At 46.1% G+C, this 27,156-nt stretch overlaps 6 non-coding genes across 6 annotated transcripts; all 6 read right to left on the bottom strand.

Annotated features, from left to right (window-relative positions):
• Positions 1-8,827: 8,827 nt before the first annotated feature.
• TRNAH-GUG (transfer RNA histidin (anticodon GUG)) lies at positions 8,828-8,899 on the bottom strand. Its single transcript has one exon. It is a non-coding gene; the product is annotated as a tRNA-His (tRNA).
• A 2,374-nt stretch (positions 8,900-11,273) lies between these two features.
• TRNAH-GUG (transfer RNA histidin (anticodon GUG)) lies at positions 11,274-11,345 on the bottom strand. Its single transcript has one exon. It is a non-coding gene; the product is annotated as a tRNA-His (tRNA).
• Positions 11,346-13,744: 2,399 nt separating this feature from the next.
• Positions 13,745-13,816, bottom strand: TRNAH-GUG (transfer RNA histidin (anticodon GUG)). Its single transcript has one exon. It is a non-coding gene; the product is annotated as a tRNA-His (tRNA).
• Positions 13,817-16,214: 2,398 nt separating this feature from the next.
• TRNAH-GUG (transfer RNA histidin (anticodon GUG)) lies at positions 16,215-16,286 on the bottom strand. Its single transcript has one exon. It is a non-coding gene; the product is annotated as a tRNA-His (tRNA).
• Positions 16,287-23,625: 7,339 nt separating this feature from the next.
• Positions 23,626-23,697, bottom strand: TRNAH-GUG (transfer RNA histidin (anticodon GUG)). Its single transcript has one exon. It is a non-coding gene; the product is annotated as a tRNA-His (tRNA).
• Positions 23,698-26,097: 2,400 nt separating this feature from the next.
• TRNAH-GUG (transfer RNA histidin (anticodon GUG)) lies at positions 26,098-26,169 on the bottom strand. The gene has a single exon. It is a non-coding gene; the product is annotated as a tRNA-His (tRNA).
• Positions 26,170-27,156: the final 987 nt, after the last annotated feature.

Genomic DNA, 27,156 nt, shown 5'->3' with positions numbered 1-27,156 from the left:
ATCTCCTCCCTGTCTCACCCTCATGCAGGGATGCACGACCAATGCTCCTTCCCTTCTCGCCTGCATACATGGATGCACGTTCACGCCTCCTCCTTCTCTCGGCTTCATACGGGGATCATATCTCCTCCCTGTCTCACCCTCATGCAGGGATGCATGACCAACGCTCCTTCCTGTCTCGCCCGCATACATGGATGCACGTTCACGCCTCCTCCTTCTCTCGGCTTCATACGGGGATCATATCTCCTCCCTGTCTCACCCTCATGCAGGGATACATGACCAATGCTCCTTCCCTTCTCGCCTGCATACATGGATGCACGTTCACGCCTCCTACTTCTCTCGGCTTCATACGGGGATCATATCTCCTCAATGTCTCACCCTCACTTCCAACATGTGTAACTTCTTGTTCTCTTTGACGTCTGGGGCATGGGTGGCTACTGCACAGCTCTAGATGTCGCCCACCTGCAAGGTGCTATGGAAAGCAATTTTCCACATTGGACGTGCTATATTAACCCCCTCTCCCCAAATACAATAAAAATAAAGAAATATATGTGCTTCCATAATGTCTACCTTCTAATGTTTCATATGTGTAAGCACATTGTCATCCTCCTGACCACATTCTAAAACTATGTGCAAATTGTTCCTTCCATAAACTGTCACTTCGTTGGCCCTTTATTTATAATGACTGTTATACTCTCTCTCCTTCCGCCACAGTATAAAAAAGCCTAGCACACCTCATGATTGGACTAAGAAATTCCTTTCATTTAGTTGGAAATGATTTTCCCATTATCCCCAAAAACTCCTCACTGTGTCTAAGAACGCTTTTTTTCACAGGACAATACAGATCAGATTGACTTGAAAGGTCCTTTCACGCGACTACAGAATGCCTCTCATTCCACTAAAAGATACGCCAGTGCCTACAATAGCCTAGGACTAGACTATGAGTCCCAATGTAGAAAGACCACAAGTCCACAGATATGCCTCTTTATTTAAACATCTGTATTATCATCAGCGTGTGACTGTAAAGGCGGGACCTCGCGCTCTCTGTAACGCGCTCCATTGGCAAAATCAGTTAAATGTCGTTCGTTCAATCCCTCGCGGATGTTGTTTTTATTCCCATTTGTAACTGGGAAATACTGTCTCTGCAATACATATGTCTTAATCAAGCTAGTGGTTATTGACGTAAATGGCAGTGTTATAATGTTTCATGTACTGCAAATGTCACCACATAATGCGCTCTTAATTAGATTTGGTTAAAATACATTACAGTCACCCGATGAAAAAGTGTGCAAAGAGCATTAAAGAAACAAAAGGTTCATAACAGTAACAGGACATATCGAATTGTTTCAGTCCTCCACAGAGATTGCCAATGTATTAATGGAAATTCTAAAATATCTGCCCAACTGCCGTGACATTGCCTCACCGCAATGCCGAGACTCGGATTCGAACCGAGGTTGCTGCAGCCACAACTCAGAGTACTAACCACTATACGATCACGGCGAGCTACTTGGGCTGCTACAATGTGACGTTCCACCTCTATCATAAGCTGCACTCCATCTGTGATGTCATGACTCATGTTTGAATTAAAGGTTGGTTGTGATGTTATCCATGAGAATAAGTGGACACCTGATCCCCAGTCACTTATTTAAGATCTCAATAATCAAGTCAGAATCCAAATGAAAGTCATCAAAGTGGAGCCAATTAGAAATAATATAGTTACACAAACCTGGCAATGGTGCGGCAGCCAGGGCCGATAATGGCCCGCCAGCCTGAGAGCAGGAAAGTGTGAGAGCAGTGATGGTCTTGTGAGAGTTTACAGCTGTTATTGACCCTGTCCCCTTCCATTGCAGAGTTTTCTCCCTATAAGAAGTGCAGAGGCTCCCTCCGGGTGCTAATAGTACATTTATTTTTTTGCGCAGGAGAAGTGCTCTTCACCAACTGCACGTGCCAAATCACCCAAAGGCCACCACCATAAAATTCAGGCATTCATGTTCATGCGTCCTCCATGTTATGTCCTTATAAAGGGATGCATGTTCATGATGACTCCATGTCACACCTGCATACAAGGATGCATGTTCATGCCACCTCGTTCTCTTGGCTTCATACAGGGATTTTATCTCCTCCATGTCTCACCCTCATGCAGGGATGCATGACCAATGCTCATTCCCTTCTCGCCCGCATACATGGATGCACGTTCATGTCTCCTCGTTCTCTCGGCTTCATACTGGGATTTTATCTCCTCCCTGTCTCACCCTCAGGAAGGGATGCATGACAAATGCTCCTTCCCGTCTCGCCCGCATACATGGATGCACGTTCACGCCTCCTCCTTCTCTCGGCTTCATACGGGGATCATATCTCCTCCCTGTCTCACCCTCATGCAGGGATGCATGACCAATGCTCCTTCCTGTCTCGCCCGCATACATGGATGCACGTTCACGCCTCCTCCTTCTCTCGGCTTCATACGGGGATCATATCTCCTCCCTGTCTCACCCTCATGCAGGGATGCATGACCAATGCTCCTTCCCTTCTCGCCTGCATACATGGATGCACGTTCACGCCTCCTCCTTATCTCGGCTTCATACGGGGATCATATCTCCTCCCTGTCTCACCCTCATGCAGGGATGCATGACCAATGCTCCTTCCTGTCTCGCCCGCATACATGGATGCACGTTCACGCCTCCTCCTTCTCTCGGCTTCATACGGGGATCATATCTCCTCCCTGTCTCACCCTCATGCAGGGATACATGACCAATGCTCCTTCCCTTCTCGCCTGCATACATGGATGCACGTTCACGCCTCCTCCTTCTCTCGGCTTCATACGGGGATCATATCTCCTCAATGTCTCACCCTCACTTCCAACATGTGTAACTTCTTGTTCTCTTTGACGTCTGGGGCATGGGTGGCTACTGCACAGCTCTAGATGTCGCCCACCTGCAAGGTGCTATGGAAAGCAATTTTCCACATTGGACGTGCTATATTAACCCCCTCTCCCCAAATACAATAAAAATAAAGAAATATATGTGCTTCCATAATGTCTACCTTCTAATGTTTCATATGTGTAAGCACATTGTCATCCTCCTGACCACATTCTAAAACTATGTGAAAATTGTTCCTTCCATAAACTGTCACTTCCTTGGCCCTTTATTTATAATGACTGTTATACTCTCTCTCTTTCCGCCACAGTATAAAAAAGCCTAGCACACCTCATGATTGGACTAAGAAATTCCTTTCATTTAGTTGGAAATGATTTTCCCATTATCCCCAAAAACTCCTCACTGTGTCTAAGAACGCTTTTTTTCACAGGACAATACAGATCAGATTGACTTGAAAGGTCCTTTCACGCGACTACAGAATGCCTCTCATTCCACTAAAAGATACGCCAGTGCCTACAATAGCCTAGGACTAGACTATGAGTCCCAATGTAGAAAGACCACAAGTCCACAGATATGCCTCTTTATTTAAACATCTGTATTATCATCAGCGTGTGACTGTAAAGGCGGGACCTCGCGCTCTCTGTAACGCGCTCCATTGGCAAAATCAGTTAAATGTCGTTCGTTCAATCCCTCGCGGATGTTGTTTTTATTCCCATTTGTAACTGGGAAATACTGTCGCTGCAATACATATGTCTTAATCAAGCTAGTGGATATTGACGTAAATGGCAGTGTTATAATGTTTCATGTACTGCAAATGTCACCACATAATGCGCTCTTAATTAGATTTGGTTGAAATACATTACAGTCACCCGATGAAAAAGTGTGCAAAGAGCATTAAAGAAACAAAAGGTTCATAACAGTAACAGGACATATCGAATTGTTTCAGTCCTCCACAGAGATTGCCAATGTATTAATGGAAATTCTAAAATATCTGCCCAACTGCCGTGACATTGCCTCACCGCAATGCCGTGCGAACCGAGGTTGCTGCGGCCACAACGCAGAGTACTAACCACTATACGATCACGGCGAGCTACTTGGGCTGCTACAATGTGACGTTCCACCTCTATCATAAGCTGTACTCCATCTGTGATGTCATGACTCATGTTTGAATTAAAGGTTGGTTGTGATGTTATCCATGAGAATAAGTGGACACCTGATCCCCAGTCACTTATTTAAGATCTCAATAATCAAGTCAGAATCCAAATGAAAGTCATCAAAGTGGAGCCAATTAGAAATAATATAGTTACACAAACCTGGCAATGGTGCGGCAGCCAGGGCCGATAATGGCCCGCCAGCCTGAGAGGAGGAAAGTGTGAGAGCAGTGATGGTCTTGTGAGAGTTTACAGCTGTTATTGACCCTGTCCCCTTCCATTGCAGAGTTTTCTCCCTATAAGAAGTGCAGAGGCTCCCTCCGGGGTGCTAATAGTAAATTTATTTTTTTGCGCAGGAGAAGTGCTCTTCACCAATTGCACGTGCCAAATCACCCGAAGGCCACCACCATAAAATTCAGGCATTCATGTTCATGCGTCCTCCATGTTATGTCCTTATAAAGGGATGCATGTTCATGATGACTCCATGTCACACCTGCATACAAGGATGCATGTTCATGCCGCCTCGTTCTCTTGGCTTCATACAGGGATTTTATCTCCTCCCTGTCTCACCCTCATGCAGGGATGCATGACCAATGCTCCTTCCCTTCTCGCCCGCATACATGGATGCACGTTCATGTCTCCTCGTTCTCTCGGCTTCATACGGGGATTTTATCTCCACCCTGTCTCACCCTCAGGAAGGGATGCATGACCAATGCTCCTTCCCGTCTCGCCCGCATACATGGATGCACGTTCACGCCTCCTCCTTCTCTCGGCTTCATACGGGGATCATATCTCCTCCCTGTCTCACCCTCATGCAGGGATGCATGACCAATGCTCCTTCCTGTCTCGCCCGCATACATGGATGCACGTTCACGCCTCCTCCTTCTCTCGGCTTCATACGGGGATCATATCTCCTCCCTGTCTCACCCTCATGCAGGGATGCATGACCAATGCTCCTTCCCTTCTCGCCTGCATACATGGATGCACGTTCACGCCTCCTCCTTCTCTCGGCTTCATACGGGGATCATATCTCCTCCCTGTCTCACCCTCATGCAGGGATGCATGACCAACGCTCCTTCCTGTCTCGCCCGCATACATGGATGCACGTTCACACCTCCTCCTTCTCTCGGCTTCATACGGGGATCATATCTCCTCCCTGTCTCACCCTCATGCAGGGATGCATGACCAATGCTCCTTCCCTTCTCGCCTGCATACATGGATGCACGTTCACGCCTCCTCCTTCTCTCGGCTTCATACGGGGATCATATCTCCTCAATGTCTCACCCTCACTTCCAACATGTGTAACTTCTTGTTCTCTTTGACGTCTGGGGCATGGGTGGCTACTGCACAGCTCTAGATGTCGCCCACCTGCAAGGTGCTATGGAAAGAACTTTTCCACATTGAACGTGCTATATTAACCACCTCTCCCCAAATACAATAAAAATAAAGAAATATATGTGCTTCCATAATGTCTACCTTCTAATGTTTCATATGTGTAAGCACATTGTCCTCCTCCTGACCACATTCTAAAACTATGTGCAAATTGTTCCTTCCATAAACTGTCACTTCCTTGGCCCTTTATTTATAATGACTGTTATACTCTCTCTCTTTCCGCCACAGTATAAAAAAGCCTAGCACACCTCATGATTGGACTAAGAAATTCCTGTCATTTAGTTGGAAATGATTTTCCCATTATCCCCAAAAACTCCTCACTGTGTCTAAGAACGCTTTTTTTCACAGGACAATACAGATCAGATTGACTTGAAAGGTCCTTTCACGCGACTACAGAATGCCTCTCATTCCACTAAAAGATACGCCTTTGCCTACAATAGCCTAGGACTAGACTAAGAGTCCCAATGTAGAAAGACCACAAGTCCACAGATATGCCTGTTTATTTAAACATCTGTATTATCATCAGCGTGTGACTGTAAAGGCGGGACCTCGCGCTCTCTGTAACGCGCTCCATTGGCAACATCAGTTAAATGTTGTTGGTTCAATCCCTCGCGGATGTTGTTTTTATTCCCATTTGTAACTGGGAAATACTGTCGCTGCAATACATATGTCTTAATCAAGCTAGTGGTTATTGACGTAAATGGCAGTGTTATAATGTTTCATGTACTGCAAATGTCACCACATAATGCGCTCTTAATTAGATTTGGTTGAAATACATTACAGTCACCCGATGAAAAAGTGTGAAAAGAGCATTAAAGAAACAAAAGGTTCATAACAGTAACAGGACAAATCGAATTGTTTCAGTCCTCCACAGAGATTGCCAATGTATTAATGGAAATTCTAAAATATCTGCCCAACTGCCGTGACATTGCCTCACGGCAATGCCGTGACTCGGATTCGAACCGAGGTTGCTGCGGCCACAACGCAGAGTACTAACCACTATATGATCACGACGAGCTACTTGGGCTGCTACAAAATTTGATGTTCCACCTCTATCATAAGCTGTACTCCATCTGTGATGTCATGACTCATGTTTGAATTAAAGGTTGGTTGTGATGTTATCCATGAGAATAAGTGGACACCTGATCCCCAGTCACTTATTTAAGATCTCAATAATCAAGTCAGAATCCAAATGAAAGTCATCAAAGTGGAGCCAATTAGAAATAATATAGTTACACAAACCTGGCAATGGGTTGGCAGCCAGGGCCGATAATGGCCCGCCAGCCTGAGAGCAGGAAAGTGTGAGAGCAGGGATGGTCTTGTGAGAGTTTACAGCTGTTATTGACCCTGTCCCCTTCTATTGCAGAGTTTTCTCCCTATAAGAAGTGCAGAGGCTCCCTCCGGGGTGCTAATAGTAAATTTATTTTTTTGCACAGGAGAAGTGCTCTTCGCCAATTGCACGTGCCAAATCACCCGAAGGCCACCACCATAAAATTCAGGCATTCATGTTCATGCGTCCTCCATGTTATGTCCTTATAAAGGGATGCATGTTCATGATGACTCCATGTCACACCTGCATACAAGGATGCATGTTCATGCCGCCTCGTTCTCTTGGTTTCATACAGGGATTTTATCTCCTCCCTGTCTCACCCTCATGCAGGGATGCATGACCAATGCTCCTTCCCTTCTCGCCCACATACATGGATGCACGTTCATGTCTCCTCGTTCTCTCGGCTTCATACAGGGATTTTATCTCCTCCCTGTCTCACCCTCTGGAAGGAATGCATGACCAATGCTCCTTCCCGTCTCGCCCGCATACATGGATGCACATTCACGCCTCCTCCTTCTCTCGGCTTCATACGGGGATCATATCTCCTCCCTGTCTCACCCTCATGCAGGGATGCATGACCAATGCTCCTTCCTGTCTCGCCCGCATACATGGATGCACGTTCACGCCTCCTCCTTCTCTCGGCTTCATACGGGGATCATATCTCCTCCCTGTCTCACCCTCATGCAGGGATGCATGACCAATGCTCCTTCCCTTCTCGCCTGCATACATGGATGCACGTTCACGCCTCCTCCTTCTCTCGGCTTCATACGGGGATCATATCTCCTCCCTGTCTCACCCTCATGCAGGGATGCATGACCAACGCTCCTTCCTGTCTCGCCCGCATACATGGATGCACATTCACACCTCCTCCTTCTCTCGGCTTCATACGGGGATCATATCTCCTCCCTGTCTCACCCTCATGCAGGGATGCATGACCAATGCTCCTTCCCTTCTCGCCTGCATACATGGATGCACGTTCACGCCTCCTCCTTCTCTCGGCTTCATACGGGGATCATATCTCCTCAATGTCTCACCCTCACTTCCAACATGTGTAACTTCTTGTTCTCTTTGACGTCTGGGGCATGTGTGGCTACTGCACAGCTCTAGATGTCGCCCACCTGCAAGGTGCTATGGAAAGCACTTTTCCACATTGGACGTGCTATATTAACCCCCTCTCCCCAAATACAATAAAAATAAAGAAATATATGTGCTTCCATAATGTCTACCTTCTAATGTTTCATATGTGTAAGCACATTGTCCTCCTCCTGACCACATTCTAAAACTATGTGCAAATTGTTCCTTCCATAAACTGTCACTTCCTTGGCCCTTTATTTATAATGACTGTTATACTCTCTCTCTTTCCGCCACAGTATAAAAAAGCCTAGCACACCTCATGATTGGACTAAGAAATTCCTGCCATTTAGTTGGAAATGATTTTCCCATTATCCCCAAAAACTCCTCACTGTGTCTAAGAACGCTTTTTTTCACAGGACAATACAGATCAGATTGACTTGAAAGGTCCTTTCACGCGACTACAGAATGCCTCTCATTCCACTAAAAGATACGCCAGTGAATACAATAGCCTAGGACTAGACTATGAGTCCCAATGTAGAAAGACTATAAGTCCACAGATATGCCTGTTTATTTAAACATCTGTATTATCATCAGCGTGTGACTCTAAAGGCGGGACCTCGCGCTCTCTGTAACGCGCTCCATTGGCAACATCAGTTAAATGTCGTTGGTTCAATCCCTCGCGGATGTTGTTTTTATTCCCATTTGTAACTGGGAAATACTGTTGCTGCAATACATATGTCTTAATCAAGCTAGTGGTTATTGACGTAAATGGCAGTGTTATAATGTTTCATGTACTGCAAATGTCACCACATAATGCGCTCTTAATTAGATTTGGTTGAAATACATTACAGTCACCCGATGAAAAAGTGTGCAAAGAGCATTAAAGAAACAAAAGGTTCATAACAGTAACACGACATATCGAATTGTTTCAGTCCTCCACAGAGATTGCCAATGTATTAATGGAAATTCTAAAATATCTGCCCAACTGCCGTGACATTGCCTCACCGCAATGCCGTGACTCGGATTCGAACCGAGGTTGCTGCGGCCACAACGCAGAGTACTAACCACTATACGATCACGGCGAGCTACTTGGGCTGCTACAATGTGACGTTCCACCTCTATCATAAGCTGTAGTCCATCTGTGATGTCATGACTCATGTTTGAATTAAAGGTTGGTTGTGATGTTATCCATGAGAATAAGTGGACACCTGATCCCCAGTCACTTATTTAAGATCTCAATAATCAAGTCAGAATCCAAATGAAAGTCATCAAAGTGGAGCCAATTAGAAATAATATAGTTACACAAACCTGGCAATGGTGCGGCAGCCAGGGCCGATAATGGCCCGCCAGCCTGAGAGCAGGAAAGTGTGAGAGCAGTGATGGTCTTTTGAGAGTTTACAGCTGTTATTGACCCTGTCCCCTTCCATTGCAGAGTTTTCTCCCTATAAGAAGAGCAGAGGCTCCCTCCGAGGTGCTAATAGTAAATTTATTTTTTCGCGCAGGAGAAGTGCTCTTCACCAATTGCACGTGCCAAATCACCCGAAGGCCACCACCATAAAATTCAGGCATTCATGTTCATGCGTCCTCCATGTTATGTCCTTATAAAGGGATGCATGTTCATGATGACTCCATGTCACACCTGCATACAAGGATGCATGTTCATGCCGCCTCGTTCTCTTGGCTTCATACAGGGATTTTATCTCCTCCCTGTCTCACCCTCATGCAGGGATGCATGACCAATGCTCCTTCCCTTCTCGCCCGCATACATGGATGCACGTTCATGTCTCCTCGTTCTCTCGGCTTCATACGGGGATTTTATCTCCACCCTGTCTCACCCTCAGGAAGGGATGCATGACCAATGCTCCTTCCCGTCTCGCACGCATACATGGATGCACGTTCACGCCTCCTCCTTCTCTCGGCTTCATACAGGGATCATATCTCCTCCCTGTCTCACCCTCATGCAGGGATGCATGACCAATGCTCCTTCCTGTCTCGCCCGCATACATGGATGCACGTTCACGCCTCCTCCTTCTCTCGGCTTCATACGGGGATCATATCTCCTCCCTGTCTCACCCTCATGCAGGGATGCATGACCAATGCTCCTTCCCTTCTCGCCTGCATACATGGATGCACGTTCACGCCTCCTCCTTCTCTCGGCTTCATACGGGGATCATATCTCCTCCCTGTCTCACCCTCATGCAGGGATGCATGACCAACGCTCCTTCCTGTCTCGCCCGCATACATGGATGCACGTTCACACCTCCTCCTTCTCTCGGCTTCATACGGGGATCATATCTCCTCCCTGTCTCACCCTCATGCAGGGATGCATGACCAATGCTCCTTCCCTTCTCGCCTGCATACATGGATGCACGTTCACGCCTCCTCCTTCTCTCGGCTTCATACGGGGATCATATCTCCTCAATGTCTCACCCTCACTTCCAACATGTGTAACTTCTTGTTCTCTTTGACGTCTGGGGCATGGGTGGCTACTGCACAGCTCTAGATGTCGCCCACCTGCAAGGTGCTATGGAAAGAACTTTTCCACATTGAACGTGCTATATTAACCACCTCTCCCCAAATACAATAAAAATAAAGAAATATATGTGCTTCCATAATGTCTACCTTCTAATGTTTCATATGTGTAAGCACATTGTCCTCCTCCTGACCACATTCTAAAACTATGTGCAAATTGTTCCTTCCATAAACTGTCACTTCCTTGGCCCTTTATTTATAATGACTGTTATACTGTCTCTCTTTCCGCCACAGTATAAAAAAGCCTAGCACACCTCATGATTGGACTAAGAAATTCCTGTCATTTAGTTGGAAATGATTTTCCCATTATCCCCAAAAACTCCTCACTGTGTCTAAGAACGTTTTTTTTCACAGGACAATACAGATCAGATTGACTTGAAAGGTCCTTTCACGCGACTACAGAATGCCTCTCATTCCACTAAAAGATACGCCTTTGCCTACAATAGCCTAGGACTAGACTAAGAGTCCCAATGTAGAAAGACCACAAGTCCACAGATATGCCTGTTTATTTAAACATCTGTATTATCATCAGCGTGTGACTGTAAAGGCGGGACCTCGCGCTCTCTGTAACGCGCTCCATTGGCAACATCAGTTAAATGTTGTTGGTTCAATCCCTCGCGGATGTTGTTTTTATTCCCATTTGTAACTGGGAAATACTGTCGCTGCAATACATATGTCTTAATCAAGCTAGTGGTTATTGACGTAAATGGCAGTGTTATAATGTTTCATGTACTGCAAATGTCACCACATAATGCGCTCTTAATTAGATTTGGTTGAAATACATTACAGTCACCCGATGAAAAAGTGTGAAAAGAGCATTAAAGAAACAAAAGGTTCATAACAGTAACAGGACAAATCGAATTGTTTCAGTCCTCCACAGAGATTGCCAATGTATTAATGGAAATTCTAAAATATCTGCCCAACTGCCGTGACTCGGATTCGAACCGAGGTTGCTGCGGCCACAACGCAGAGTACTAACCACTATACGATCACGGCGAGCTACTTGGGCTGCTACAAAATTTGATGTTCCACCTCTATCATAAGCTGTACTCCATCGGTGATGTCATGACTCATGTTTGAATTAAAGGTTGGTTGTGATGTTATCCATGAGAATAAGTGGACACCTGATCCCCAGTCACTTATTTAAGATCTCAATAATCAAGTCAGAATCCAAATGAAAGTCATCAAAGTGGAGCCAATTAGAAATAATATAGTTACACAAACCTGGCAATGGGTTGGCAGCCAGGGCCGATAATGGCCCGCCAGCCTGAGAGCAGGAAAGTGTGAGAGCAGTGATGGTCTTGTGAGAGTTTACAGCTGTTATTGACCGTGTCCCCTTCCATTGCAGAGTTTTCTCCCTATAAGAAGTGCAGAGGCTCCCTCCGGGGTGCTAATAGTAAATTTATTTTTTTGCACAGGAGAAGTGCTCTTCGCCAATTGCACGTGCCAAATCACCCGAAGGCCACCACCATAAAATTCAGGCATTCATGTTCATGCGTCCTCCATGTTATGTCCTTATAAAGGGATGCATGTTCATGATGACTCCATGTCACACCTGCATACAAGGATGCATGTTCATGCCGCCTCGTTCTCTTGGTTTCATACAGGGATTTTATCTCCTCCCTGTCTCACCCTCATGCAGGGATGCATGACCAATGCTCCTTCCCTTCTCGCCCGCATACATGGATGCACGTTCATGTCTCCTCGTTCTCTCGGCTTCATACAGGGATTTTATCTCCTCCCTGTCTCACCCTCTGGAAGGAATGCATGACCAATGCTCCTTCCCGTCTCGCCCGCATACATGGATGCACATTCACGCCTCCTCCTTCTCTCGGCTTCATACGGGGATCATATCTCCTCCCTGTCTCACCCTCATGCAGGGATGCATGACCAATGCTCCTTCCTGTCTCGCCCGCATACATGGATGCACGTTCACGCCTCCTCCTTCTCTCGGCTTCATACGGGGATCATATCTCCTCCCTGTCTCACCCTCATGCAGGGATGCATGACCAATGCTCCTTCCCTTCTCGCCTGCATACATGGATGCACGTTCACGCCTCCTCCTTCTCTCGGCTTCATACGGGGATCATATCTCCTCCCTGTCTCACCCTCATGCAGGGATGCATGACCAACGCTCCTTCCTGTCTCGTCCGCATACATGGATGCACATTCACACCTCCTCCTTCTCTCGGCTTCATACGGGGATCATATCTCCTTCTGTCTCACCCTCATGCAGGGATGCATGACCAATGCTCCTTCCCTTCTCGCCTGCATACATGGATGCACGTTCACGCCTCCTCCTTCTCTCGGCTTCATACGGGGATCATATCTCCTCAATGTCTCACCCTCACTTCCAACATGTGTAACTTCTTGTTCTCTTTGACGTCTGGGGCATGTGTGGCTACTGCACAGCTCTAGATGTCGCCCACCTGCAAGGTGCTATGGAAAGCACTTTTCCACATTGGACGTGCTATATTAACCCCCTCTCCCCAAATACAATAAAAATAAAGAAATATATGTGCTTCCATAATGTCTACCTTCTAATGTTTCATATGTGTAAGCACATTGTCCTCCTCCTGACCACATTCTAAAACTATGTGCAAATTGTTCCTTCCATAAACTGTCACTTCCTTGGCCCTTTATTTATAATGACTGTTATACTCTCTCTCTTTCCGCCACAGTATAAAAAAGCCTAGCACACCTCATGATTGGACTAAGAAATTCCTGCCATTTAGTTGGAAATGATTTTCCCATTATCCCTAAAAACTCCTCACTGTGTCTAAGAACGCTTTTTTTCACAGGACAATACAGATCAGATTGACTTGAAAGGTCCTTTCACGCGACTACAGAATGCCTCTCATTCCACTAAAAGATACGCCAGTGAATACAATAGCCTAGGACTAGACTATGAGTCCCAATGTAGAAAGACCATAAGTCCACAGATATGCCTGTTTATTTAAACATCTGTATTATCATCAGCGTGTGACTCTAAAGGCGGGACCTCGCGCTCTCTGTAACGCGCTCCATTGGCAACATCAGTTAAATGTCGTTGGTTCAATCCCTCGCGGATGTTGTTTTTATTCCCATTTGTAACTGGGAAATACTGTTGCTGCAATACATATGTCTTAATCAAGCTAGTGGTTATTGACGTAAATGGCAGTGTTATAATGTTTCATGTACTGCAAATGTCACCACATAATGCGCTCTTAATTAGATTTGGTTGAAATACATTACAGTCACCCGATGAAAAAGTGTGCAAAGAGCATTAAAGAAACAAAAGGTTCATAACAGTAACACGACATATCGAATTGTTTCAGTCCTCCACAGAGATTGCCAATGTATTAATGGAAATTCTAAAATATCTGCCCAACTGCCGTGACATTGCCTCACCGCAATGCCGTGACTCGGATTCGAACCGAGGTTGCTGCGGCCACAACGCAGAGTACTAACCACTATACGATCACGGCGAGCTACTTGGGCTGCTACAATGTGACGTTCCACCTCTATCATAAGCTGTACTCCATCTGTGATGTCATGACTCATGTTTGAATTAAAGGTTGGTTGTGATGTTATCCATGAGAATAAGTGGACACCTGATCCCCAGTCACTTATTTAAGATCTCAATAATCAAGTCAGAATCCAAATGAAAGTCATCAAAGTGGAGCCAATTAGAAATAATATAGTTACACAAACCTGGCAATGGTGCGGCAGCCAGGGCCGATAATGGCCCGCCAGCCTGAGAGCAGGAAAGTGTGAGAGCAGTGATGGTCTTTTGAGAGTTTACAGCTGTTATTGACCCTGTCCCCTTCCATTGCAGAGTTTTCTCCCTATAAGAAGTGCAGAGGCTCCCTCCGAGGTGCTAATAGTAAATTTATTTTTTTGCGCAGGAGAAGTGCTCTTCACCAATTGCACGTGCCAAATCACCCGAAGGCCACCACCATAAAATTCAGGCATTCATGTTCATGCGTCCTCCATGTTATGTCCTTATAAAGGGATGCATGTTCATGATGACTCCATGTCACACCTGCATACAAGGATGCATGTTCATGCCGCCTCGTTCTCTTGGCTTCATACAGGGATTTTATCTCCTCCCTGTCTCACCCTCATGCAGGGATGCATGACCAATGCTCCTTCCCTTCTCACCCGCATACATGGATGCACGTTCATGTCTCCTCGTTCTCTCGGCTTCATACGGGGATTTTATCTCCACCCTGTCTCACCCTCAGGAAGGGATGCATGACCAATGCTCCTTCCCGTCTCGCACGCATACATGGATGCACGTTCACGCCTCCTCCTTCTCTCGGCTTCATACGGGGATCATATCTCCTCCCTGTCTCACCCTCATGCAGGGATGCATGACCAATGCTCCTTCCTGTCTCGCCCGCATACATGGATGCACGTTCACGCCTCCTCCTTCTCTCGGCTTCATACGGGGATCATATCTCCTCCCTGTCTCACCCTCATGCAGGGATGCATGACCAATGCTCCTTCCCTTCTCGCCTGCATACATGGATGCACGTTCACGCCTCCTCCTTCTCTCGGCTTCATACGGGGATCATATCTCCTCCCTGTCTCACCCTCATGCAGGGATGCATGACCAACGCTCCTTCCTGTCTCGCCCGCATACATGGATGCACGTTCACACCTCCTCCTTCTCTCGGCTTCATACGGGGATCATATCTCCTCCCTGTCTCACCCTCATGCAGGGATGCATGACCAATGCTCCTTCCCTTCTCGCCTGCATACATGGATGCACGTTCACGCCTCCTCCTTCTCTCGGCTTCATACGGGGATCATATCTCCTCAATGTCTCACCCTCACTTCCAACATGTGTAACTTCTTGTTCTCTTTGACGTCTGGGGCATAGGTGGCTACTGCACAGCTCTAGATGTTGCCCACCTGCAAGGTGCTATGGAAAGAACTTTTCCACATTGAACGTGCTATATTAACCACCTCTCCCCAAATACAATAAAAATAAAGAAATATATGTGCTTCCATAATGTCTACCTTCTAATGTTTCATATGTGTAAGCACATTGTCCTCCTCCTGACCACATTCTAAAACTATGTGCAAATTGTTCCTTCCATAAACTGTCACTTCCTTGGCCCTTTATTTATAATGACTGTTATACTCTCTCTCTTTCCGCCACAGTATAAAAAAGCCTAGCACACCTCATGATTGGACTCAGAAATTCCTGTCATTTAGTTGGAAATGATTTTCCCATTATCCCCAAAAACTCCTCACTGTGTCTAAGAACGCTTTTTTTCACAGGACAATACAGATCAGATTGACTTGAAAGGTCCTTTCACGCGACTACAGAATGCCTCTCATTCCACTAAAAGATACGCCAGTGAATACAATAGCCTAGGACTAGACTATGAGTCCCAATGTAGAAAGACCATAAGTCCACAGATATTCCTGTTTATTTAAACATCTGTATTATCATCAGCGTGTGACTCTAAAGGCGGTACCTCGCGCTCTCTGTAACGCGCTCCATTGGCAACATCAGTTAAATGTCGTTGGTTCAATCCCTCGCGGATGTTGTTTTTATTCCCATTTGTAACTGGGAAATACTGTCGCTGCAATACATATGTCTTAATCAAGCTAGTGGTTATTGACGTAAATGGCAGTGTTATAATGTTTCATGTACTGCAAATGTCACCACATAATGCGCTCTTAATTAGATTTGGTTGAAATACATTACAGTCACCCGATGAAAAAGTGTGCAAAGAGCATTAAAGAAACAAAAGGTTCATAACAGTAACACGACATATCGAATTGTTTCAGTCCTCCACAGAGATTGCCAATGTATTAATGGAAATTCTAAAATATCTGCCCAACTGCCGTGACATTGCCTCACCGCAATGCCGTGACTCGGATTCGAACCGAGGTTGCTGCGGCCACAACGCAGAGTACTAACCACTATACGATCACGGCGAGCTACTTGGGCTGCTACAATGTGACGTTCCACCTCTATCATAAGCTGTACTCCATCTGTGATGTCATGACTCATGTTTGAATTAAAGGTTGGTTGTGATGTTATCCATGAGAATAAGTGGACACCTGATCCCCAGTCACTTATTTAAGATCTCAATAATCAAGTCAGAATCCAAATGAAAGTCATCAAAGTGGAGCCAATTAGAAATAATATAGTTACACAAACCTGGCAATGGTGCGGCAGCCAGGGCCGATAATGGCCCGCCAGCCTGAGAGCAGGAAAGTGTGAGAGCAGTGATGGTCTTTTGAGAGTTTACAGCTGTTATTGACCCTGTCCCCTTCCATTGCAGAGTTTTCTCCCTATAAGAAGTGCAGAGGCTCCCTCCGAGGTGCTAATAGTAAATTTATTTTTTTGCGCAGGAGAAGTGCTCTTCACCAATTGCACGTGCCAAATCACCCGAAGGCCACCACCATAAAATTCAGGCATTCATGTTCATGCGTCCTCCATGTTATGTCCTTATAAAGGGATGCATGTTCATGATGACTCCATGTCACACCTGCATACAAGGATGCATGTTCATGCCGCCTCGTTCTCTTGGCTTCATACAGGGATTTTATCTCCTCCCTGTCTCACCCTCATGCAGGGATGCATGACCAATGCTCCTTCCCTTCTCGCCCGCATACATGGATGCACGTTCATGTCTCCTCGTTCTCTCGGCTTCATACGGGGATTTTATCTCCACCCTGTCTCACCCTCAGGAAGGGATGCATGACCAATGCTCCTTCCCGTCTCGCACGCATACATGGATGCACGTTCACGCCTCCTCCTTCTCTCGGCTTCATACGGGGATCATATCTCCTCCCTGTCTCACCCTCATGCAGGGATGCATGACCAATGCTCCTTCCTGTCTCGCCCGCATACATGGATGCACGTTCACGCCTCCTCCTTCTCTCGGCTTCATACGGGGATCATATCTCCTCCCTGTCTCACCCTCATGCAGGGATGCATGACCAATGCTCCTTCCCTTCTCGCCTGCATACATGGATGCACGTTCACGCCTCCTCCTTCTATCGGCTTCATACGGGGATCATATCTCCTCCCTGTCTCACCCTCATGCAGGGATGCATGACCAACGCTCCTTCCTGTCTCGCCCGCATACATGGATGCACGTTCACACCTCCTCCTTCTCTCGGCTTCATACGGGGATCATATCTCCTCCCTGTCTCACCCTCATGCAGGGATGCATGACCAATGCTCCTTCCCTTCTCGCCTGCATACATGGATGCACGTTCACGCCTCCTCCTTCTCTCGGCTTCATACGGGGATCATATCTCCTCAATGTCTCACCCTCACTTCCAACATGTGTAACTTCTTGTTCTCTTTGACGTCTGGGGCATGGGTGGCTACTGCACAGCTCTAGATGTCGCCCACCTGCAAGGTGCTATGGAAAGAACTTTTCCACATTGAACGTGCTATATTAACCACCTCTCCCCAAATACAATAAAAATAAAGAAATATATGTGCTTCCATAATGTCTACCTTCTAATGTTTCATATGTGTAAGCACATTGTCCTCCTCCTGACCACATTCTAAAACTATGTGCAAATTGTTCCTTCCATAAACTGTCACTTCCTTGGCCCTTTATTTATAATGACTGTTATACTCTCTCTCTTTCCGCCACAGTATAAAAAAGCCTAGCACACCTCATGATTGGACTAAGAAATTCCTGTCATTTAGTTGGAAATGATTTTCCCATTATCCCCAAAAACTCCTCACTGTGTCTAAGAACGCTTTTTTTCACAGGACAATACAGATCAGATTGACTTGAAAGGTCCTTTCACGCGACTACAGAATGCCTCTCATTCCACTAAAAGATACGCCTTTGCCTACAATAGCCTAGGACTAGACTAAGAGTCCCAATGTAGAAAGACCACAAGTCCACAGATATGCCTGTTTATTTAAACATCTGTATTATCATCAGCGTGTGACTGTAAAGGCGGGACCTCGCGCTCTCTGTAACGCGCTCCATTGGCAACATCAGTTAAATGTTGTTGGTTCAATCCCTCGCGGATGTTGTTTTTATTCCCATTTGTAACTGGGAAATACTGTCGCTGCAATACATATGTCTTAATCAAGCTAGTGGTTATTGACGTAAATGGCAGTGTTATAATGTTTCATGTACTGCAAATGTCACCACATAATGCGCTCTTAATTAGATTTGGTTGAAATACATTACAGTCACCCGATGAAAAAGTGTGAAAAGAGCATTAAAGAAACAAAAGGTTCATAACAGTAACAGGACAAATCGAATTGTTTCAGTCCTCCACAGAGATTGCCAATGTATTAATGGAAATTCTAAAATATCTGCCCAACTGCCGTGACATTGCCTCACGGCAATGCGTGACTCGGATTCGAACCGAGGTTGCTGCGGCCACAACGCAGAGTACTAACCACTATACGATCACGGTGAGCTACTTGGGCTGCTACAAAATTTGATGTTCCACCTCTATCATAAGCTGTACTCCATCTGTGATGTCATGACTCATGTTTGAATTAAAGGTTGGTTGTGATGTTATCCATGAGAATAAGTGGACACCTGATCCCCAGTCACTTATTTAAGATCTCAATAATCAAGTCAGAATCCAAATGAAAGTCATCAAAGTGGAGCCAATTAGAAATAATATAGTTACACAAACCTGGCAATGGGTTGGCAGCCAGGGCCGATAATGGCCCGCCAGCCTGAGAGCAGGAAAGTGTGAGAGCAGTGATGGTCTTGTGAGAGTTTACAGCTGTTATTGACCCTGTCCTCTTCCATTGCAGAGTTTTCTCCCTATAAGAAGTGCAGAGGCTCCCTCCGGGGTGCTAATAGTAAATTTATTTTTTTGCACAGGAGAAGTGCTCTTCGCCAATTGCACGTGCCAAATCACCCGAAGGCCACCACCATAAAATTCAGGCATTCATGTTCATGCGTCCTCCATGTTATGTCCTTATAAAGGGATGCATGTTCATGATGACTCCATGTCACACGTGCATACAAGGATGCATGTTCATGCCGCCTCGTTCTCTTGGTTTCATACAGGGATTTTATCTCCTCCCTGTCTCACCCTCATGCAGGGATGCATGACCAATGCTCCTTCCCTTCTCGCCCGCATACATGGATGCACGTTCATGTCTCCTCGTTCTCTCGGCTTCATACAGGGATTTTATCTCCTCCCTGTCTCACCCTCTGGAAGGAATGCATGACCAATGCTCCTTCCCGTCTCGCCCGCATACATGGATGCACATTCACGCCTCCTCCTTCTCTCGGCTTCATACGGGGATCATATCTCCTCCCTGTCTCACCCTCATGCAGGGATGCATGACCAATGCTCCTTCCTGTCTCGCCCGCATACATGGATGCACGTTCACGCCTCCTCCTTCTCTCGGCTTCATACGGGGATCATATCTCCTCCCTGTCTCACCCTCATGCAGGGATGCATGACCAATGCTCCTTCCCTTCTCGCCTGCATACATGGATGCACGTTCACGCCTCCTCCTTCTCTCGGCTTCATACGGGGATCATATCTCCTCGCTGTCTCACCCTCATGCAGGGATGCATGACCAACGCTCCTTCCTGTCTCGCCCGCATACATGGATGCACATTCACACCTCCTCCTTCTCTCGGCTTCATACGGGGATCATATCTCCTCCCTGTCTCACCCTCATGCAGGGATGCATGACCAATGCTCCTTCCCTTCTCGCCTGCATACATGGATGCACGTTCACGCCTCCTCCTTCTCTCGGCTTCATACGGGGATCATATCTCCTCAATGTCTCACCCTCACTTCCAACATGTGTAACTTCTTGTTCTCTTTGACGTCTGGGGCATGTGTGGCTACTGCACAGCTCTAGATGTCGCCCACCTGCAAGGTGCTATGGAAAGCACTTTTCCACATTGGACGTGCTATATTAACCCCCTCTCCCCAAATACAATAAAAATAAAGAAATATATGTGCTTCCATAATGTCTACCTTCTAATGTTTCATATGTGTAAGCACATTGTCCTCCTCCTGACCACATTCTAAAACTATGTGCAAATTGTTCCTTCCATAAACTGTCACTTCCTTGGCCCTTTATTTATAATGACTGTTATACTCTCTCTCTTTCCGCCACAGTATAAAAAAGCCTAGCACACCTCATGATTGGACTAAGAAATTCCTGCCATTTAGTTGGAAATGATTTTCCCATTATCCCCAAAAACTCCTCACTGTGTCTAAGAACGCTTTTTTTCTCAGGACAATACAGATCAGATTGACTTCAAAGGTCCTTTCACGCGACTACAGAATGCCTCTCATTCCACTAAAAGATACGCCAGTGAATACAATAGCCTAGGACTAGACTATGAGTCCCAATGTAGAAAGACCATAAGTCCACAGATATGCCTGTTTATTTAAACATCTGTATTATCATCAGCGTGTGACTCTAAAGGCGGGACCTCGCGCTCTCTGTAACGCGCTCCATTGGCAACATCAGTTAAATGTCGTTGGTTCAATCCCTCGCGGATGTTGTTTTTATTCCCATTTGTAACTGGGAAATACTGTTGCTGCAATACATATGTCTTAATCAAGCTAGTGGTTATTGACGTAAATGGCAGTGTTATAATGTTTCATGTACTGCAAATGTCACCACATAATGCGCTCTTAATTAGATTTGGTTGAAATACATTACAGTCACCCGATGAAAAAGTGTGCAAAGAGCATTAAAGAAACAAAAGGTTCATAACAGTAACACGACATATCGAATTGTTTCAGTCCTCCACAGAGATTGCCAATGTATTAATGGAAATTCTAAAATATCTGCCCAACTGCCGTGACATTGCCTCACCTCAATGCCGTGACTCGGATTCGAACCGAGGTTGCTGCGGCCACAACGCAGAGTACTAACCACTATATGATCACGGCGAGCTACTTGGGCTGCTACAATGTGACATTCCACCTCTATCATAAGCTGTACTCCATCTGTGATGTCATGACTCATGTTTGAATTAAAGGTTGGTTGTGATGTTATCCATGAGAATAAGTGGACACCTGATCCCCAGTCACTTATTTAAGATCTCAATAATCAAGTCAGAATCCAAATGAAAGTCATCAAAGTGGAGCCAATTAGAAATAATATAGTTACACAAACCTGGCAATGGTGCGGCAGCCAGGGCCGATAATGGCCCGCCAGCCTGAGAGCAGGAAAGTGTGAGAGCAGTGATGGTCTTTTGAGAGTTTACAGCTGTTATTGACCCTGTCCCCTTCCATTGCAGAGTTTTCTCCCTATAAGAAGTGCAGAGGCTCCCTCCGAGGTGCTAATAGTAAATTTATTTTTTTGCGCAGGAGAAGTGCTCTTCACCAATTGCACGTGCCAAATCACCCGAAGGCCACCACCATAAAATTCAGGCATTCATGTTCATGCGTCCTCCATGTTATGTCCTTATAAAGGGATGCATGTTCATGATGACTCCATGTCACACCTGCATACAAGGATGCATGTTCATGCCGCCTCGTTCTCTTGGCTTCATACAGGGATTTTATCTCCTCCCTGTCTCACCCTCATGCAGGGATGCATGACCAATGCTCCTTCCCTTCTCGCCCGCATACATGGATGCACGTTCATGTCTCCTCGTTCTCTCGGCTTCATACGGGGATTTTATCTCCACCCTGTCTCACCCTCAGGAAGGGATGCATGACCAATGCTCCTTCCCGTCTCGCACGCATACATGGATGCACGTTCACGCCTCCTCCTTCTCTCGGCTTCATACGGGGATCATATCTCCTCCCTGTCTCACCCTCATGCAGGGATGCATGACCAATGCTCCTTCCTGTCTCGCCCGCATACATGGATGCACGTTCACGCCTCCTCCTTCTCTCGGCTTCATACGGGGATCATATCTCCTCCCTGTCTCACCCTCATGCAGGGATGCATGACCAATGCTCCTTCCCTTCTCGCCTGCATACATGGATGCACGTTCACGCCTCCTCCTTCTCTCGGCTTCATACGGGGATCATATCTCCTCCCTGTCTCACCCTCATGCAGGGATGCGTGACCAACGCTCCTTCCTGTCTCGCCCGCATACATGGATGCACGTTCACACCTCCTCCTTCTCTCGGCTTCATACGGGGATCATATCTCCTCCCTGTCTCACCCTCATGCAGGGATGCATGACCAATGCTCCTTCCCTTCTCGCCTGCATACATGGATGCACGTTCACGCCTCCTCCTTCTCTCGGCTTCATACGGGGATCATATCTCCTCAATGTCTCACCCTCACTTCCAACATGTGTAACTTCTTGTTCTCTTTGACGTCTGGGGCATGGGTGGCTACTGCACAGCTCTAGATGTCGCCCACCTGCAAGGTGCTATGGAAAGAACTTTTCCACATTGAACGTGCTATATTAACCACCTCTCCCCAAATACAATAAAAATAAAGAAATATATGTGCTTCCATAATGTCTACCTTCTAATGTTTCATATGTGTAAGCACATTGTCCTCCTCCTGACCACATTCTAAAACTATGTGCAAATTGTTCCTTCCATAAACTGTCACTTCCTTGGCCCTTTATTTATAATGACTGTTATACTCTCTCTCTTTCCGCCACAGTATAAAAAAGCCTAGCACACCTCATGATTGGACTAAGAAATTCCTGTCATTTAGTTGGAAATGATTTTCCCATTATCCCCAAAAACTCCTCACTGTGTCTAAGAACGCTTTTTTTCACAGGACAATACAGATCAGATTGACTTGAAAGGTCCTTTCACGCGACTACAGAATGCCTCTCATTCCACTAAAAGATACGCCTTTGCCTACAATAGCCTAGGACTAGACTAAGAGTCCCAATGTAGAAAGACCACAAGTCCACAGATATGCCTGTTTATTTAAACATCTGTATTATCATCAGCGTGTGACTGTAAAGGCGGGACCTCGCGCTCTCTGTAACGCGCTCCATTGGCAACATCAGTTAAATGTCGTTGGTTCAATCCCTCGCGGATGTTGTTTTTATTCCCATTTGTAACTGGGAAATACTGTCGCTGCAATACATATGTCTTAATCAAGCTAGTGGTTATTGACGTAAATGGCAGTGTTATAATGTTTCATGTACTGCAAATGTCACCACATAATGCGCTCTTAATTAGATTTGGTTGAAATACATTACAGTCACCCGATGAAAAAGTGTGAAAAGAGCATTAAAGAAACAAAAGGTTCATAACAGTAACAGGACAAATCGAATTGTTTCAGTCCTCCACAGAGATTGCCAATGTATTAATGGAAATTCTAAAATATCTGCCCAACTGCGGTGACATTGCCTCACGGCAATGCCGTGACTCGGATTCGAACCGAGGTTGCTGCGGCCACAACGCAGAGTACTAACCACTATACGATCACGGCGAGCTACTTGGGCTGCTACAAAATTTGATGTTCCACCTCTATCATAAGCTGTACTCCATCTGTGATGTCATGACTCATGTTTGAATTAAAGGTTGGTTGTGATGTTATCCATGAGAATAAGTGGACACCTGATCCCCAGTCACTTATTTAAGATCTCAATAATCAAGTCAGAATCCAAATGAAAGTCATCAAAGTGGAGCCAATTAGAAATAATATAGTTACACAAACCTGGCAATGGGTTGGCAGCCAGGGCCGATAATGGCCCGCCAGCCTGAGAGCAGGAAAGTGTGAGAGCAGTGATGGTCTTGTGAGAGTTTACAGCTGTTATTGACCCTGTCCCCTTCCATTGCAGAGTTTTCTCCCTATAAGAAGTGCAGAGGCTCCCTCCGGGGTGCTAATAGTAAATTTATTTTTTTGCACAGGAGAAGTGCTCTTCGCCAATTGCACGTGCCAAATCACCCGAAGGCCACCACCATAAAATTCAGGCATTCATGTTCATGCGTCCTCCATGTTATGTCCTTATAAAGGGATGCATGTTCATGATGACTCCATGTCACACCTGCATACAAGGATGCATGTTCATGCCGCCTCGTTCTCTTGGTTTCATACAGGGATTTTATCTCCTCCCTGTCTCACCCTCATGCAGGGATGCATGACCAATGCTCCTTCCCTTCTCGCCCGCATACATGGATGCACCTTCATGTCTCCTCGTTCTCTCGGCTTCATACAGGGATTTTATCTCCTCCCTGTCTCACCCTCTGGAAGGAATGCATGACCAATGCTCCTTCCCGTCTCGCCCGCATACATGGATGCACATTCACGCCTCCTCCTTCTCTTGGCTTCATACGGGGATCATATCTCCTCCCTGTCTCACCCTCATGCAGGGATGCATGACCAATGCTCCTTCCTGTCTCGCCCGCATACATGGATGCACGTTCACGCCTCCTCCTTCTCTCGGCTTCATACGGGGATCATATCTCCTCCCTGTCTCACCCTCATGCAGGGATGCATGACCAATGCTCCTTCCCTTCTCGCCTGCATACATGGATGCACGTTCACGCCTCCTCCTTCTCTCGGCTTCATACGGGGATCATATCTCCTCCCTGTCTCACCCTCATGCAGGGATGCATGACCAACGCTCCTTCCTGTCTCGCCCGCATACATGGATGCACGTTCACACCTCCTCCTTCTCTCGGCTTCATACGGGGATCATATCTCCTCCCTGTCTCACCCTCATGCAGGGATGCATGACCAATGCTCCTTCCCTTCTCGCCTGCATACATGGATGCACGTTCACGCCTCCTCCTTCTCTCGGCTTCATACGGGGATCATATCTCCTCAATGTCTCACCCTCACTTCCAACATGTGTAACTTCTTGTTCTCTTTGACGTCTGGGGCATGGGTGGCTACTGCACAGCTCTAGATGTCGCCCACCTGCAAGGTGCTATGGAAAGCACTTTTCCACATTGGACGTGCTATATTAACCCCCTCTCCCCAAATACAATAAAAATAAAGAAATATATGTGCTTCCATAATGTCTACCTTCTAATGTTTCATATGTGTAAGCACATTGTCCTCCTCCTGACCACATTCTAAAACTATGTGCAAATTGTTCCTTCCATAAACTGTCACTTCCTTGGCCCTTTATTTATAATGACTGTTATACTCTCTCTCTTTCCGCCACAGTATAAAAAAGCCTAGCACACCTCATGATTGGACTAAGAAATTCCTGTCATTTAGTTGGAAATGATTTTCCCATTATCCCCAAAAACTCCTCACTGTGTCTAAGAACGCTTTTTTTCACAGGACAATACAGATCAGATTGACTTGAAAGGTCCTTTCACGCGACTACAGAATGCCTCTCATTCCACTAAAAGATACGCCAGTGAATACAATAGCCTAGGACTAGACTATGAGTCCCAATGTAGAAAGACCATAAGTCCACAGATATTCCTGTTTATTTAAACATCTGTATTATCATCAGCGTGTGACTCTAAAGGCGGTACCTCGCGCTCTCTGTAACGCGCTCCATTGGCAACATCAGTTAAATGTCGTTGGTTCAATCCCTCGCGGATGTTGTTTTTATTCCCATTTGTAACTGGGAAATACTGTCGCTGCAATACATATGTTTTTATCAAGCTAGTGGTTATTGACGTAAATGGCAGTGTTATAATGTTTCATGTACTGCAAATGTCACCACATAATGCGCTCTTAATTAGATTTGGTTGAAATACATTACAGTCACCCGATGAAAAAGTGTGCAAAGAGCATTAAAGAAACAAAAGGTTCATAACAGTAACACGACATATCGAATTGTTTCAGTCCTCCACAGAGATTGCCAATGTATTAATGGAAATTCTAAAATATCTGCCCAACTGCCGTGACATTGCCCCACCGCAATGCCGTGACTCGGATTCGAACCGAGGTTGCTGCGGCCACAACGCAGAGTACTAACCACTATACGATCACGGCGAGCTACTTGGGCTGTTACAATGTGACGTTCCACCTCTATCATAAGCTGTACTCCATCTGTGATGTCATGACTCATGTTTGAATTAAAGGTTGGTTGTGATGTTATCCATGAGAATAAGTGGACACCTGATCCCCAGTCACTTATTTAAGATCTCAATAATCAAGTCAGAATCCAAATGAAAGTCATCAAAGTGGAGCCAATTAGAAATAATATAGTTACACAAACCTGGCAATGGTGCGGCAGCCAGGGCCGATAATGGCCCGCCAGCCTGAGAGCAGGAAAGTGTGAGAGCAGTGATGGTCTTTTGAGAGTGTACAGCTGTTATTGACCCTGTCCCCTTCCATTGCAGAGTTTTCTCCCTATAAGAAGTGCAGAGGCTCCCTCCGAGGTGCTAATAGTAAATTTATTTTTTTGCGCAGGAGAAGTGCTCTTCACCAATTGCACGTGCCAAATCACCCGAAGGCCACCACCATAAAATTCAGGCATTCATGTTCATGCGTCCTCCATGTTATGTCCTTATAAAGGGATGCATGTTCATGATGACTCCATGTCACACCTGCATACAAGGATGCATGTTCATGCCGCCTCGTTCTCTTGGCTTCATACAGGGATTTTATCTCCTCCCTGTCTCACCCTCATGCAGGGATGCATGACCAATGCTCCTTCCCTTCTCGCCCGCATACATGGATGCACGTTCATGTCTCCTCGTTCTCTCGGCTTCATACGGGGATTTTATCTCCACCCTGTCTCACCCTCAGGAAGGGATGCATGACCAATGCTCCTTCCCGTCTCGCACGCATACATGGATGCACGTTCACGCCTCCTCCTTCTCTCGGCTTCATACGGGGATCATATCTCCTCCCTGTCTCACCCTCATGCAGGGATGCATGACCAATGCTCCTTCCTGTCTCGCCCGCATACATGGATGCACGTTCACGCCTCCTCCTTCTCTCTGCTTCATACGGGGATCATATCTCCTCCCTGTC

Source organism: Ambystoma mexicanum, assembly GCF_040938575.1.
Source record: "Ambystoma mexicanum isolate Mex_15411 chromosome 12 unlocalized genomic scaffold, UKY_AmexF1_1 Mex_chr12_unloc.1, whole genome shotgun sequence".
Lineage (NCBI taxonomy): Eukaryota > Metazoa > Chordata > Amphibia > Caudata > Ambystomatidae > Ambystoma > Ambystoma mexicanum.
Note: the sequence above shows the minus strand (reverse complement) of the source record. Positions and strands in the feature narration are given on the sequence as shown.